Source organism: Protopterus annectens, chromosome 15.part0, assembly GCF_019279795.1.
Source record: "Protopterus annectens isolate FY-2018-M chromosome 15.part0, PAN1.0, whole genome shotgun sequence".
NCBI lineage: Eukaryota > Metazoa > Chordata > Ceratodontiformes > Protopteridae > Protopterus > Protopterus annectens.
In genome coordinates this window covers 631,271,474-631,285,669 of record NC_056749.1, presented here as the reverse complement: position 1 = coordinate 631,285,669, position 14,196 = coordinate 631,271,474, and the positions used below count along the sequence as shown (strand labels likewise).

Here is a 14,196-nt window from a genome sequence, read left to right as displayed (position 1 = left end):
TGAGACAGCCCATCCACATTTAATTGACTGCAGGCAGGATGATGGTGCAGCTTATAATTAAAGAGGTAAAGGAATAATGCCCATTTGGACATGTCTTTATTGCAGTCTGTTTGTAAACCCAATGTAGAGGGTCATAATCAGTGGCTAACACCCTCTCTGCCCAAGAAGTAGCACTAGCGGTGGTGAGCACCCATTTTATGACAAAGCACTCCCTCTCTATAGCCAAATAAAGCTTATCAGCATTGCTGAATATTGTACTTATACAGCAGATGGGATGCTCATGCCCATCTAGAAACTGGGACAAGACTGCACCTATGCCTACCTTGGAAGCATCTGTTTGCAAAAAGAGCTGCTTATTAAAGTCTGTGACTTTAAGTACTAGTTTTGAACATTTTAATGGGCACTTTCCAATGCTTTCTTCTGCCAGTCTAGTTGATATGGGCATCCTGAGACAGTGTAACAACTGCCTCATGTACACGGACAACTCTCTTCAACTACCACCTAGGAACACAATTTGTGAGAGATGCAGTTACATTAAGAACCTATATGTTCCTAGCCTTAAGCAGCATTCTACTGTCACCCAGAATGATGAGTCAATACAAACAGAAAATGACTGACTTTAACAATTGGCTTAAGTTTCTGTTGTCATTCCAAGGGGATCCAGTACCTGTCAGCTTGGGAAGACATGACTGCCAAACCATGATGCTTTGCCAGAGATGGCCTGCATCTGCTTCCCTTGGGCTTAAGCTCCTGGCAAAGGATCTTGCCTCCCCCATAGTGCCTTTAGAAAATGCCATGAGGTCAAAACTACCAACATGAAAATTTCATGAAAATGCAAATTAAAGGTCATGCTGCTAAACACTGGGAGTCTAAACAAGAAGCTGCACTCATTGCAAGCATTCTTAACCCTGGAAGATGCTGACATTTGTGCAAGCACAGAAACCTGGTTCAGAGCTGCAGAGAACATGCCAGCCAAACCAGGTTACTCATCCTATCATACATTCAGTCCTCAAACTATGGGCAGCAAAGCAAAAGGAGGTGGAGTTGCAATATATATAAAAGACAAACAGCTCTAGGCTGGTCGAGCAGTATGACACACAGGAGACACTCCAGGTGCAGTTAACAATTAACAGGACCCCTATTCAAATCATAGCTAGCTACAGGCCCCCACTTTGTCTAAAGATGCCCACTCCACTTATCTGGACCACTTTGAATCTGTCAAGATTCAACCCTTTACCCCGATCCTGGGCGACTATCAACCATAGATTGAAAGAACTACTCATACCAGAACACAAATGCCCAATGCAAATGCCTTGGGCCAGCTGGTCGACATCCCTACAAGAAGTGAACATATCTTGGACTTGGTATTAACCAGAATGAGTAACCACTGCAGCATCCCTACAGTGTCATCCTCCCTGGTAAGATCTGACCACAAAGCGGTCACTTTCAAAGTTACCATCTCCCTGACCTCCCCTAGCCACAGTCAAACAAAAAACTTCTCTAAAGATGATTACAACCTCTTGAGGGAAAGTATAAACAGCTTCACAGCCTCCTCCCCCTCCATAGGAACTGGCACATATGTCCAAAACCTACACCAAAGTACTACATAAGCATTTATATAGCTGCATGGAATCACGAATACCTGACAGGACATCTTCCTCCTCACAGAAGAATAAACCTGTCTGGGGGACATCTGCAGTAAATAAACTCTATAATAAAAGGAACAAATTACTGTTCAGGACCAAGAAGGAGCAGGTGCCCAACTGGAAGCAATCTCCCCTTAGTGAGAACAAGCAAATAAGAGCACTAGTGAAATCTTCCAAAGAAAACTTCGAGTCCAAACTGGCCACATGTACTAAAGACAATAACAAGGCTTTCTTCATGTATGTCTTCAATCTCAAGGGAAGCACCCAGATCTGCTCAGAACTGTTGATCAAGGACTACACAAATGCTGTAGATTTAGCCAATCTGCTGGCAGACAGGTTCAGTGAAAACTTCACCCCTCTGTCCCCCCATCAGTAAATCAGGACATACCCAGCACCTGCTCCCTCCCCTTATCTCTAAGGAGCAAGTCATCACTACCCTCTCAAAGGCAAAAAATATAGCCTCCATGGGAGCCAATAACACCCCAGGCTGCATCCTACATGAACTCAGGCAGGAACTTGCAGCACCATTAGGGCACCCTATTCAACCAAAGCCAGAGTACTGGCTTCATCCCAGCTGAGTGGAGGACAGCCACTGTCATCCCTTTGCACAAAGGTGGAGCATCCACCAATCCAGGAAATTATAGACCCATCAGCTTAACTAGCCTGATCTGCAAGGCCATGGAGTGGATTATCATGGACCTCATTAACAAGGACATTGGTAACCTCCAAACACTTCATCCTACACAGTTTGGTTTCATCAAGGGGAGGTCATGCCTGTTAAATTTGGTCAACTTCTTTAAGACAGTCACCAAAGCCATGGATGAGGGGAAGATGGTGGACACCTACTACCTTGACCTGGCCAAAACCTTTGATACTATTCCCCACTCAGGTGTAAGAGATAAACTCTCTCATCTAGGCATCTATCTGTATGTTACCAGATGGGTAAGCAAGCTGACTCACTGATAGAACCCACCTAGTCAAAATAGGGGAAGCCCCCTCAAGCAGTTGATCAGTAATAAGCGGTGTACCCCAAGGATCACTTTTGGAGCCTTTCTTGTTTGGGATATACTTTTTTGAGGTGCAGACCAAAACCAGTGAGCTATAGCTTACCAAGTGTGCAAGTGACTGCAAGCTGGGTGCTGTCCTCAATTCCCCTAGTGATGTGGACATCCTCCAAGAGGGTCTCACCGAAACAAATGACTGGTGCCAGAAACACGGCCTCAAACTGAATGCCAAAAAATACATCATCATCATCCCCTTTGGGGAGAGTAATGTCCCCACAAATTATCACATTAATAACAAGGTCCTAAGCATGCAATCAGTCATGAAGGACTTGGCCACCCAAGGTTGATAGCAAACTGACTTTTGACAACCATATTGTCTCTGTTGTATGGAAAGCTTTCTTCATGGCCCACCTCATTAGTAAGGATATGTTATCCAGGGACAAGGTGGTTATAGCATCCATGTATTCTTCCCTTATAAGACCCATTGTTGAATACAATGCCCCTTTCAGCATGTACCTCACAAAGCACATGCAGCAGCTGGACAGACAACAGAGGTTCCTCACTTGGAGAATCCAGAGCCTCAGACATCTACCGTACACAGACAGGCTAAAGGCCCTGTCCCTCTACTCAGTCTCCTACAGACTCCTCAGAGGTGATCTCTGTCTGGCATACAAAGCAATCTCAGACTCCGCCTTGATGGGACTGCTGCACTTCCGCAAGTCAAGCTCCATTCAAGTAATGCACACACACAACCTGGTCTGTGACATCAATAGGACTTGTTGGCGGGAGAGATTTGAGTCCCAGAGACACCCCTTCTGTGGAATAGACTCCCCCTCCACGTCAAGCAGAGTACCTCATTAACCCTTTTTAAGCACAAACTGGATAACTGAATGGGGAACAGAAAATACACCCTGGGATTCCACCTGTGTCCCTGATGGACAGAAGCATCAGGTGCGGACTTGTCGGAACATGGGCTAAATTCTTGGCTAGGCTTGTAAGGGCCTCAGGGCAAATAGCCTAGTAACTTCCTATGATCCCACGATCCTATGATTACATCTTTAAGTTGCCTAAAGGTTTGTTCTGTTTCAACTGTCCAATTAAGCTTCAAAAGAACCTTGCTCTTGTCTTTTTCAGTCAGTGGATAAGCAGGGGTAGATAGTTTAGGAATGCATTTAGTCAGGCCTAAAAAAAAAAAAAAATTATTCCGTTTCTTACTGCTTAGCATAAGTCAGTTCTGTACTGCTTCAACATTTTCAGCCAGCAGTTTTATTATCCCTTGAACTATTAGAAAATATTTCATTGGGCTTTAGCCAAGTCTAATTTGCATTTTGCTTGGTTAGCAGTCAATCCCTTTTGACACAAAGAATCTAAAATGGTTTCGAGTTTTAAGGAGATGGCTTTCAGAGTCTTTAGATAATCTTAGTACATTACCCAGGTAAGCTACTAGATATCTGGTATGGAGTCTAACAGTTCTGTCCATCATCCTCTGGAATGTTGCAAGTGTTCAATGGAGACCAAAATGTAGCAATCTGTAATGGAAAACTTCATCTAATGTGGAAAATGACATTTTTCATTAGCGTTTGTGGCTAATGGAATTGCCAATAGCCTTTTGTTAGGTCCAAAGTAGACAGAAACCTAGATTTGCCCAATTTTACAATGTTTGTCCACTCTCAGCATGTGATATGAAACAAATTTAGACATGGTATTTAATTTTCAGATTTCACTGCAAAACCCTATAAATGCATCTTGCTTGGGACATGTATAATGGAGCTATTCCAGTCACTTTGGGATTTTTTTATGTCTCCAGTTTTAGCTATATTCTGCAACTCTTTAACTGCTTGGAATTGAGATTCTGATATTCTATACAGTATCAGATTTAATGTCTTTTAAGACATATTTTCAGTGCTGTGCTGCATTAAACTGGTTCTAATAAGCAACTCTAGCCATATGGCCTTATTTCAGAATACAAATTCTTTTACTTCTTGTTTGTGATACATTGAAAGCATATCCCTTATTTTGATATTAAGACATGGTGTAAGAATCTTAACATCTGTACCTACCACACCCCCTGCTATTTGTTTATACCAGTTCTGAGATCGGACCACAGTGGGGGAAAGCTCAAATCTTCCGATCCCTACTGGAACACGATCTCAGTCAGAACAATTCCATGGACTGAATTTTTGATCATATAACTTTTGACAATTTGTCCGTTTGATCATTTAATAGGAACCCTTTCTAACAAACATAAAATTTTATTAAAGGATTCTACTAGTCCATCTGTCTATCTGTGGTGCACAGATTTCCTCATCTGTTACTCATAAAAAAATTGAAATGTTTATGCACTGTCCCAAACATTAACGGAGCTAGTAAGATTATCTCAGGAAATTCCTACTCTAGAAGACCAGTACTTTCTTTTGTTACGGACTTTGCATTAACTCTTCATAACAGTACTACCTCAGAAAATTGTGTTACTTAATCAGACATGACCTACTGATGGTCTTGACTTGATTTTACAAGTGGATCTAGTGTGTCCACCGTCATTCTCTGAAATGGAACTTCCACGACAGGTAAATGTATCAAACAGCTCTTAAATCCTGGGTTCTATAACATCTTTTCATAGCCTGAACAAGCTGTGCACAAAGTTTTGATGTCTTTCATAATATCATAAGCTGGAATGACATGCTTGAGAGCGTGTTGCAAGTTATGGCCAGGTACAGTGACCAAAAAAGGACATAATGGCTAACAAGTGATATGTCATTCATAATATCATAAGCAGGAATGAGATGCTTGAGAGCGTGCTGCAAGTTATGGCCAGGTACGGTGACCAAAAAAAGGATATAATGGCCAGCAAGTGAAATGCCACCTCTACATCCCCCAAAAAGGACTTCCTCCCAAGCTTAGCAAGACCAGATACTATTCATGGAAATAAGAAACAGGAGCTGTGACAAAGCAGCCCTTGGTGAAGCCCAAAACCTTCCTTGAATATATTTCAATTACAGGGACTGGACAGTATGCAACAGCAATCACAGCACCCCATCTTCCCAAATGACCTCCTACAGCATATGCCAGGACAAGTGGTGACATGCTTTCTCCAAGAATTACCACTGCATGTGGTGACAGGCTTTCTGCAAGACTGCAAAACAATTATATTCTGGAATAAACTCCACAGGCATTTTCATGCTTGCTAAGGACAAAAGTGCTTCTGCACTTATTCACTGCTTCACCACAAACCACACTCTTAATCTTGAATCTAAATGCTGTAGCATAAGCTTTTCAGGAAGGCTGAAAAGTTATTGATTTACAATTGAAGCAAACTCTCTGGTCATCTTTGCTAAAGCTGGGGACCACCACTGTCTCACTTCACTTGGTTGACTGTAAAGTGAATAAGTGAAACTCTGATTTCTATTCCCCAATTTGAAACTTACTTTCCACTGAAAAACATTTCTGGTGCAGACCTTATTTGTGCACCAGCAGTGGTTCAAGGCTATTGAGTTGTTCTGTTTCTCTGTACTTGTGCATCCATATGGTTAGTATAAATCAATAAGGGGTGGGAGAGGTTGCAAAAATGCTTTTTTTTTTTTTAAAGCTTTGTTTCATCCAGTTGGAGCTTCAGTGAATGTATTGTCAAATAAAAAACAACATACAAGTGTCCACTACACCAGTTTGCCATGTTAAAGATGCATGCTACACTAATGCTGTTTAATGTCTCCAGCTATATCTAGTCCACACTTTCAGCTTTACCATTGTGGAGGCCACTGATCACCAAACAGCTACAGTGATGGACCATAAACCACAAGAAATTTCAGGCATTACATCCTGACAGCAAGAAATGCCCCTTTGATCAGGGAGCTCCAGTAAATGTTCCTCCCACTTTCTAAAATCTCCTCATCAGTGGTACTCTCACATTTATTCAGCACGGACTGATCAAGGTCCTAACTTCTTGCGAAGTGCTAAAAAACTCTGCCAGGACATTTCTGTGGCTTGCTACTTCTCCATCTTCTTCATCTTTCGGTTTTTCCCGGTTAGAGGTCGCCACAGCGGATCACCTGTCTGCTCATGATTGGCAGTGCAGTTTTACAGTGTCAAGTTGCCAGCCCAGTGCCCAACCTTCCACAGAAGGCACACACACACACGCACTCACGCCTAGGGCCAATTTAGAGTGACCAATCCACCTACAGCATGTCTTTGGGATGTGGGAGAAAACCGGAGCACCCAGAGGAAACCCACGTGACCACAGGGAGGACATGCAGACTCCGCACAGAAGGCACCCCAGCCAAGAATCGAACCGGAGAACCTCTTGCTGTGAGGCGGCAATGCTAACCGCTTCACCACCATGGCCACCCTGGCTTCCTACTTCTCCATATTCTCTACAAATTCTTCATGTGCCTAAAATCTCACTTCAGCTGACATTATTGTTATGGTCTTCTTATTCCTAGCACCACCCAGCTAAAGTTAGAAAGATGCTTGAAAGTACTTGGAATGCAAATTCTTCAGCGTAGACAGCTTCCCATCTTACATTGCATTTTGTTTTGTTTTAGTTTTTTGGAGTTTTAATAGGCCTTGGCTAGGATAATTTATAAAATAATGCTTTTGCAGACAGTGAATATAATCCAGCTAAATAGTGGGAGGAGCTGAGAAATACCATTGGTCATTTAACTACAAGTGTTTAGTGGCATCTTTATTTAACTGTAGTGCTGTTTGACTTGATGTTCTTTGCCTATTACTGATCTCTGTCTGCATTTCATTTTTTCTACCCACGTGTCCTACTCCTGTTGTGCTTTTACATTTGGTGGCTTTTGAGTTTTCTGCCCCTACTATAAATCTGACTTTGAACACTCCTCCCAATCTCATCTCTTCAGCTCATTCTACTGAGCACTGAGAGATCAGCTGGGAATGCCAACCTCTTAGTCTCTTGAACTTAAATTATCTTCCAACTTACTAAAAATTAATTTTATTCAGCTGCTTTTACTGTACTTGCTCTTACTCCTAGTTCATATAGCTTTTTGCTGCACATGCTTAGAGTGTTAGTTGCATTTAATCTGCTGCATTTACAGGTACTTGTTGGTACCCTAATTGTATTGTAACTGTTATTCTAAGCCTCTTATTTCTGATTTAAGCACATGGGCTCATTAATAGTTATCTTATATTAAGTAGGTTTGTGGTCTACACTCTTGTGGCAGGAGAGGTAACTTATACCCTTCTTAGTTGGGAAATGCAGGTTGAAGAGATATTGTGCCTGTTATTCTAAAAGTGTCTGTTCTGTGTTAAGCACTTGGGCTACAAACCAGTTATTTTACATTAGGAAGGCTTGTGATCCACACTCTTGTGGCAGATGAGGATAGCCTACTCCCTTCTGAGATGGTAATTGCTGGTGAAAGTCTTATTTTGCCTTTATCTGATTGGCTAGAGGGACAGCTTGTTTAAAATTTGAATCTCTGTGCCTGAGGTGTTTGGTGACCCCGCTACTTGAGAAGAGTTGTGTTGGTTTCTGCTAAACTCTACAAAAGCTAAGACCTACATTACCATATCCACTATTTTGGCACTTGTTTTTCACAACATTAAATGAGTGTTTCTGTGTTGAATATCTGCACTTTTTGACATGTTTTACAGTCTTAATTAGAACTGTCTTGGTTCCCCTTTAGCGAAAGTAAAGGGGATGTGAATCATTTTCTGGCCCAGTACTGTGTAAAGCAAAGAAGAGCGTGCTGTATTTGATTGGCCACAGGGCCTTGTTTATGTTTTTTTTTATTTTATTGAATTTCTGCTGCTATTTAAAAGTGGCAGTTGCACAACGCATGGCTCATAACCTACCAGCTCCAAGACATTTGGTGACCACGCTTCTTAAGAAGTAGAGTGTTGATGGTTTCTGCTAAACTCTACAAAAGGTAAGACTTACATTACCAGATCCTCTGTTTAGGCACTTATTTTCTGCATTGTTTTTGTCATAGCTGCATTACTTGAGTGTTTCTGTGTTGAACATCTGCACTTTTTGATTTTTTTTTACAGTATTTAGTTAGAACTGCCATGGTTCCACTTTAATGAGAGTGGAGGGGACGGAGTTATTTTCTGGCCAGGGATTGTGTAAAGGGCAAAGTGTGCACTGTCTTTTTTTTTAAATCTATTTAAGAGTCACAGTTGCACAATGCTTGGCTCAGAACCAATGAGCAGGCTAAGACTTACATTACCATACCCATTGTTTCAGCACTTGTTTTTCTCATTGTTTTTGGCACAGCAGCAATAATCGAGTATTTCTGTGTTGAATATCTGTACTTTTTGACCTTTTTCACAGTTAGAACTCCTGCTCTCCATGCAGTGGCGCGTAGCAGTGATCAACTGTATAGAAGCCAGTATCTTGCAACATAATTCCCCCTTGCAATCTGTTGCTGATCTCTCTCAATGTAAGTTTCCCTTAAAATGCCCTTATTGTCTTGACAGATTTTTTTTAACTACTAGACCATCTAGTCTGGGCAGAGCTGACCATTGCTCATCAAGTCCCTTGTGTTATTGACCTAGTCAAAATTTAACTTCCCTAGCTCCTACACAGATCAGTAGCCATGGATTTGCAGTTCCTGACTTTCTCTGTGACTAATCTGGTTGAGGATGGTATTCTGAGGTATTTTAGCAATTGCCTCATGTACACTGACAACCTACTTATTTTTAATAAAACAGATAAAGTATATGAGAGGTTTAAATACATTAATACTGGAGGCAAAACTCTTTCATACAACCAAAACAAATCCTAAACAGGTTGTCAGAGACACTTGCACCATACCTACTGAATAGGGTAAAGACCCTACACATAAAACTACTTATGCTGAGGCACACCTAAAGATAACCTTCTTAAAAACTATGACCTCCTGCACAGCACAATCAAAAGAGGGTCCTCAGCCATCATGTAAACACTCAGTTAAAACATCACCCACAGTTACGCATAGTAACATTGTATCCAATCCTCTACTGCTAAGGCCTTAAGGCAAACCAGCACACAGCCAAATTTCCTGGTCATTGGTGATTCTATAATGACGCACACCAATGCCCCCCTCATCAGATTGAATAAGGAGGGAGTCCTGGTTAGCTGCCTTTCTGGGGCAAGAATCCATCAAGTCACACAGGTACTCAGGTCACTGCACCACAGGTAGCAGTATGACTGTCATAGTTCATGTGAGTGTTAATGACTTGAAACATGCCTCCGTTGACTATATGAACTGAGACATGATAGAGCTCACTGATTATGTGTCTCAGGCAGCATACTAACTTCTCCAAGGATAATGCCATGTTACCAACAGAAACAATTGATTTTAATAATTGGCTTAGCTTCTGGTGTCAATCCAAGGGGGTAGAATATTTAACTGTGTGAGAGGACATAGTTGACAGACCATGCTGCTTTGCCAGGGACGGTCTACACTTATCACCTCTAGGCTTTCAAATGTTGCCTTTTTTAGGCAATTCCAAACTGACAAACCTCCTGACTTAACTGAACCTATGAAGCAATATCTGAAGATGGTACTGTTCAATGCTAGAAGCCTTAACAAGAACCCCACTCCCTGCACGCCTTCCTCATCTGTGTTAGTAACAGACACGGTTTAGACCAGCTACTGCACAGGAGGGAACTAAAGGTGGAGTGTTAGTCTATATTAAAAACAACCTCACATCTAGACTAGTTAAAGTGTATGACCCACTGGAACTCACACATGTACAACTCACCATAAACAGGGTCGTGTACCATATTCTTGCAAACTATAATTCCCCCTCCATTTCCCAGGAAACCCATACTACCTATTTCAGTGTTCAATAATCCCTCACCGTTCAATTCAATATGATCTTCATGGAGGATCTCAACTAACCCTCTACAGATTGGGAATTGTACACCACTTCTAATGCACAAGTGATTCCTAAACTTTGTTAATACGAACATCCTGGAACAGTTGGTCCATTCTCCTACCAGGGATACAGACATCCTTGTTCTTATACTCAGGCATGGAGGAGTGATGTTCCTCACCCAATGTAATGCCCCTGCTTATCAGATCTGACCATAAGGCAATATTACTTGAAAAAGAAATTAAATTTGAGGACCCAGCAAAACCAAAAACCTTTACGAACAATTCCAAGGCTAACCCCTCTGTACCAAGCAGCACAACACCATAGCTAAATTCCAAGCACCCCCAAATCCAGTAAACACCATAGCATATGCTCAGCTACTTACAAAATCCCTGTACAGCCATAGTGATAGCTGTACAGAGCAAGCAGTGCCCACTCATATTAAGAATAAGAAACTCAAAAGACAGGCCATCCTGGTGGAATCAAAATATCAATCAGTTATACAGCAAAAGAAAAACCCTTGGCCAAGCTTAGAAAGAAAAAAAGTCCAACATTCTAAAAACCACATAACCAATGTAAACAGACAGCTAAGAGGGTTAAGTAATACTTCAAAGGCTAAAGTTCTTAGGCAAAGAAGGGCAAAGGACAACCACAAAGCTTTCTGCAGCTATGTCCATAACCTCAGGGAAAATACACAACAATGTGCAGAACTCGTAAATGGCATCACACACACACTGAACCAGAGGCCGTTGCCAACTTTTGGTTGACAGGTTCAGCTCAAACTTCTCCCCCAACTCCCCCCGACAGTCCAAAAAAATACCACATACCACAATCCCCCCAACCATTACTAGGGAACAGGTTATCAATGCAGTTTCCAAGGCCAAAAACACCCCATCGACTGGCCCTAACAACAACCTGAGATGTATACTAAATAGCATGAAATATGCCTTCTCTGGTCCACTTAAATAACTTTTCATCTGGAGACAACAGTCAGGCTTTGTGACCAAGGAATGGAAGATTGTGACAATCATTCCCCTGCAAGAAGGAGGTCCAACCACCGATCCAAGTAACAACAGGCCCACACATCTGACCAGCCTGATATGTAAGGCCATGGAAAGAATCATGAAGGACATAAGCGAGGACATAGGTAACTTGCAAATGCTGGACCCATTGCAGTTCAGCTTTGTTAAAGGAAGGTCATACATATTCAGTCTGCTGTACTTCTTTGAGAACGTCACCAAAGCAATGGGTGAGGGCAAGACTGTGTACACAGCTTACCTCAACCTAGCCAAAGTTTTTGATGTGCAATACTTCACTAATGCATTATAGACAAGCTCACTAAATTATGTCTAAACCCTGTTATCATCTGCTGTGTAGCTAACTGGCTCATTGATAGAACCCAGGAAGTCAAAAAATAGATGAGGTCACCTCCACCAACAGGCCAATCACTAGCTGAGTCTCCCGGGGCTCAGTACTGGGCCCATTCCTTTTTGGCATCTATTTATCTGAAGTGGAAGCAAACACTGAAGTTCTATGGCTGACTAAGTCTGCAGATGATTGCAAGCTTGTGGTTATCATAGACTCCCCTGCAGACACTAGCATTTTTCAAGAAGGCCCATCTCTGACTAACAAATGGTGCCAAAGCTGTGGTCTTAAACTCAGTGCTAAGAAACACATAACTGTACCAATTGGGAAGTCAACCATCCCAGCTAATTGCCATGTTGATAATACACCCTTAAGAGCTGACCCACTGGTCAGGGATCTGGATACTCACATAGACAGTAGCCTTACCTTCGAGCACCACATGGCCATAGTGGTGAGGAAATCATTTTGTGCTGTGTAACTTATAAGTAATGGCATGGTATCTAGGTCCAAAGAGGTCATTATCCCATTGTACTCTGCCATTATCATACCAATCAATAAAATACAATGCTCCCTTTGGTATTTACCTGACCAGGCATATGCAGCAATTAGAGTGACCTCAGAGGTTCCGTACAAAAATAATACAAGGAGTTACAAACCAGCCTTATACAGAGTGCCTTAAAGCCTTTTTCCTCTACTTGGTCTCCTATAGATTGCAGAGGGGTGATCTGTGCCTGGCTCATAAGGCATATGCAAACTCAACACTTACGAATTGCCTGCATATCCATAAGTCAGACAGTAGCAGAAATATAAGATCTACGGACATGTATTTTTTCTGTGATTTAACCAGAACATGGTTGAGAGACAAATATGTGTTCCAGAGACTGCCCCTCTTATGGAAGAGGCTTCCTATCTATGTGAAGCTGAGTTTATCTATTACCCAATTTATGTGCAACCTACACCACTGGATTGAGAATAGGAAATTTGCACTGGGTCTGGCACCCATGTCCCTTATGGACACAGGTAGCTTATAAATGCCTGGCCCTCAGGCCCTCAACATCCTATTTGGATACTGGACATCACTATTCTTTCAGGAAAACATGGATAGGCTTAGAAAGCCTCCTACCCCCAGGTCATTAGCATAATAACATTCTATGACTATATTAATCTAAAAACATCTTAAAGAAAGGAGTTTACTTCCTGTCATGCAGAAGCCTCTAGTAAATGTTGTCACATGGTTGTTAGAAAACCATTTCCATTCACTTTCCACTCCTAGGTTTCCCCAGTGAAACCAACTCACCAAAATGTTGTGAGCAACAGACAGCTCTGCACCTGTGGTCACCCATATGGTAAGCCCATTCAGCACTGCTTCTGATGGTATGACCACAGACTCTGACAATGACATTTAGTGAAGGGTATTCATGTACCAGGCACATTTATGAGTCACACTGTGTTTGAATGTACTGTTATGGACAAGCAGTGATTAGTGCTGAAGTTCAGTAACAATGCTCCACAAACTCTATTACATCAGAATGAAGTACTTCTTATAGACAATCAATAACTTTTATAGATGTCCATTAAAAACTCACCACTCAGATTATTTTCTGAAAGCTTGTTTATTCATTTCATAACCCTCAAGTGATTTCTGTCATTCTTCACATGCCATCTAAAGTCTCTCAGTAGGACTTTAAATTTCAACAGCAGCGCCCCTTGAACACATCGGCCATCTCTTCCCAGCTGAACACTCTGCACAGTAGTGTGGTGCAGATACGGAAACATGTCAGAGTTTTCCTGTCTGTGATTCACAGAGGCTGTGAGGCAACCTTTTCACCCACCATAAAAAGATCATACCTACATGAACATCGGGCAGTAACCTTGCACCAACATGTAGCCACTCGTGAAGGGTAACTCATGTCTGAGTGATACATCTGGTTCTACAGACCATGCTACTTGCTGAGTTAAGGCCAACTGAATATCTACACTCTATACTCTATTGTTCCAGCTCTTGCCAGTGAGATGACATGCTATGCTCCTAAAAAGAGTTTTCACTGGTAGGGTTTTATTGCCTGAATCCATTATGCCAGCCACCTGGTTGGCAGTACTCCCATCACTACTCTTCCCCATGTAGGCTGTAAGCCCACAGGATGTTTCCATGTACCCAGTGCCAGCTGAGCCTGGACTGTATTTGTGGCTGGTCCGGCAACCAGGCACTTGGCCATCTCTCATTACCAACAATCCTAGCTTCTCAGGTAGTTCCCACTATTCCTACTTCTTTGCACATCTTTCTTTGTCCAGACTTGTTCACAAAGGAAAGCCCTTCCAAAAACAGATGGATCAAACTGATAGCTCTGTTATAATGTATGCCT

General features: G+C 42.0%; 1 protein-coding gene across 3 annotated transcripts in view; it reads right to left on the bottom strand.

The window, feature by feature from the left end:
- IL13RA2 (interleukin 13 receptor subunit alpha 2) overlaps nucleotides 1–14,196 on the bottom strand; it is an 899,966-nt gene that overhangs the window by 118,519 nt on the left and 767,251 nt on the right. The gene's annotated exons all lie outside the window — the stretch shown is intronic.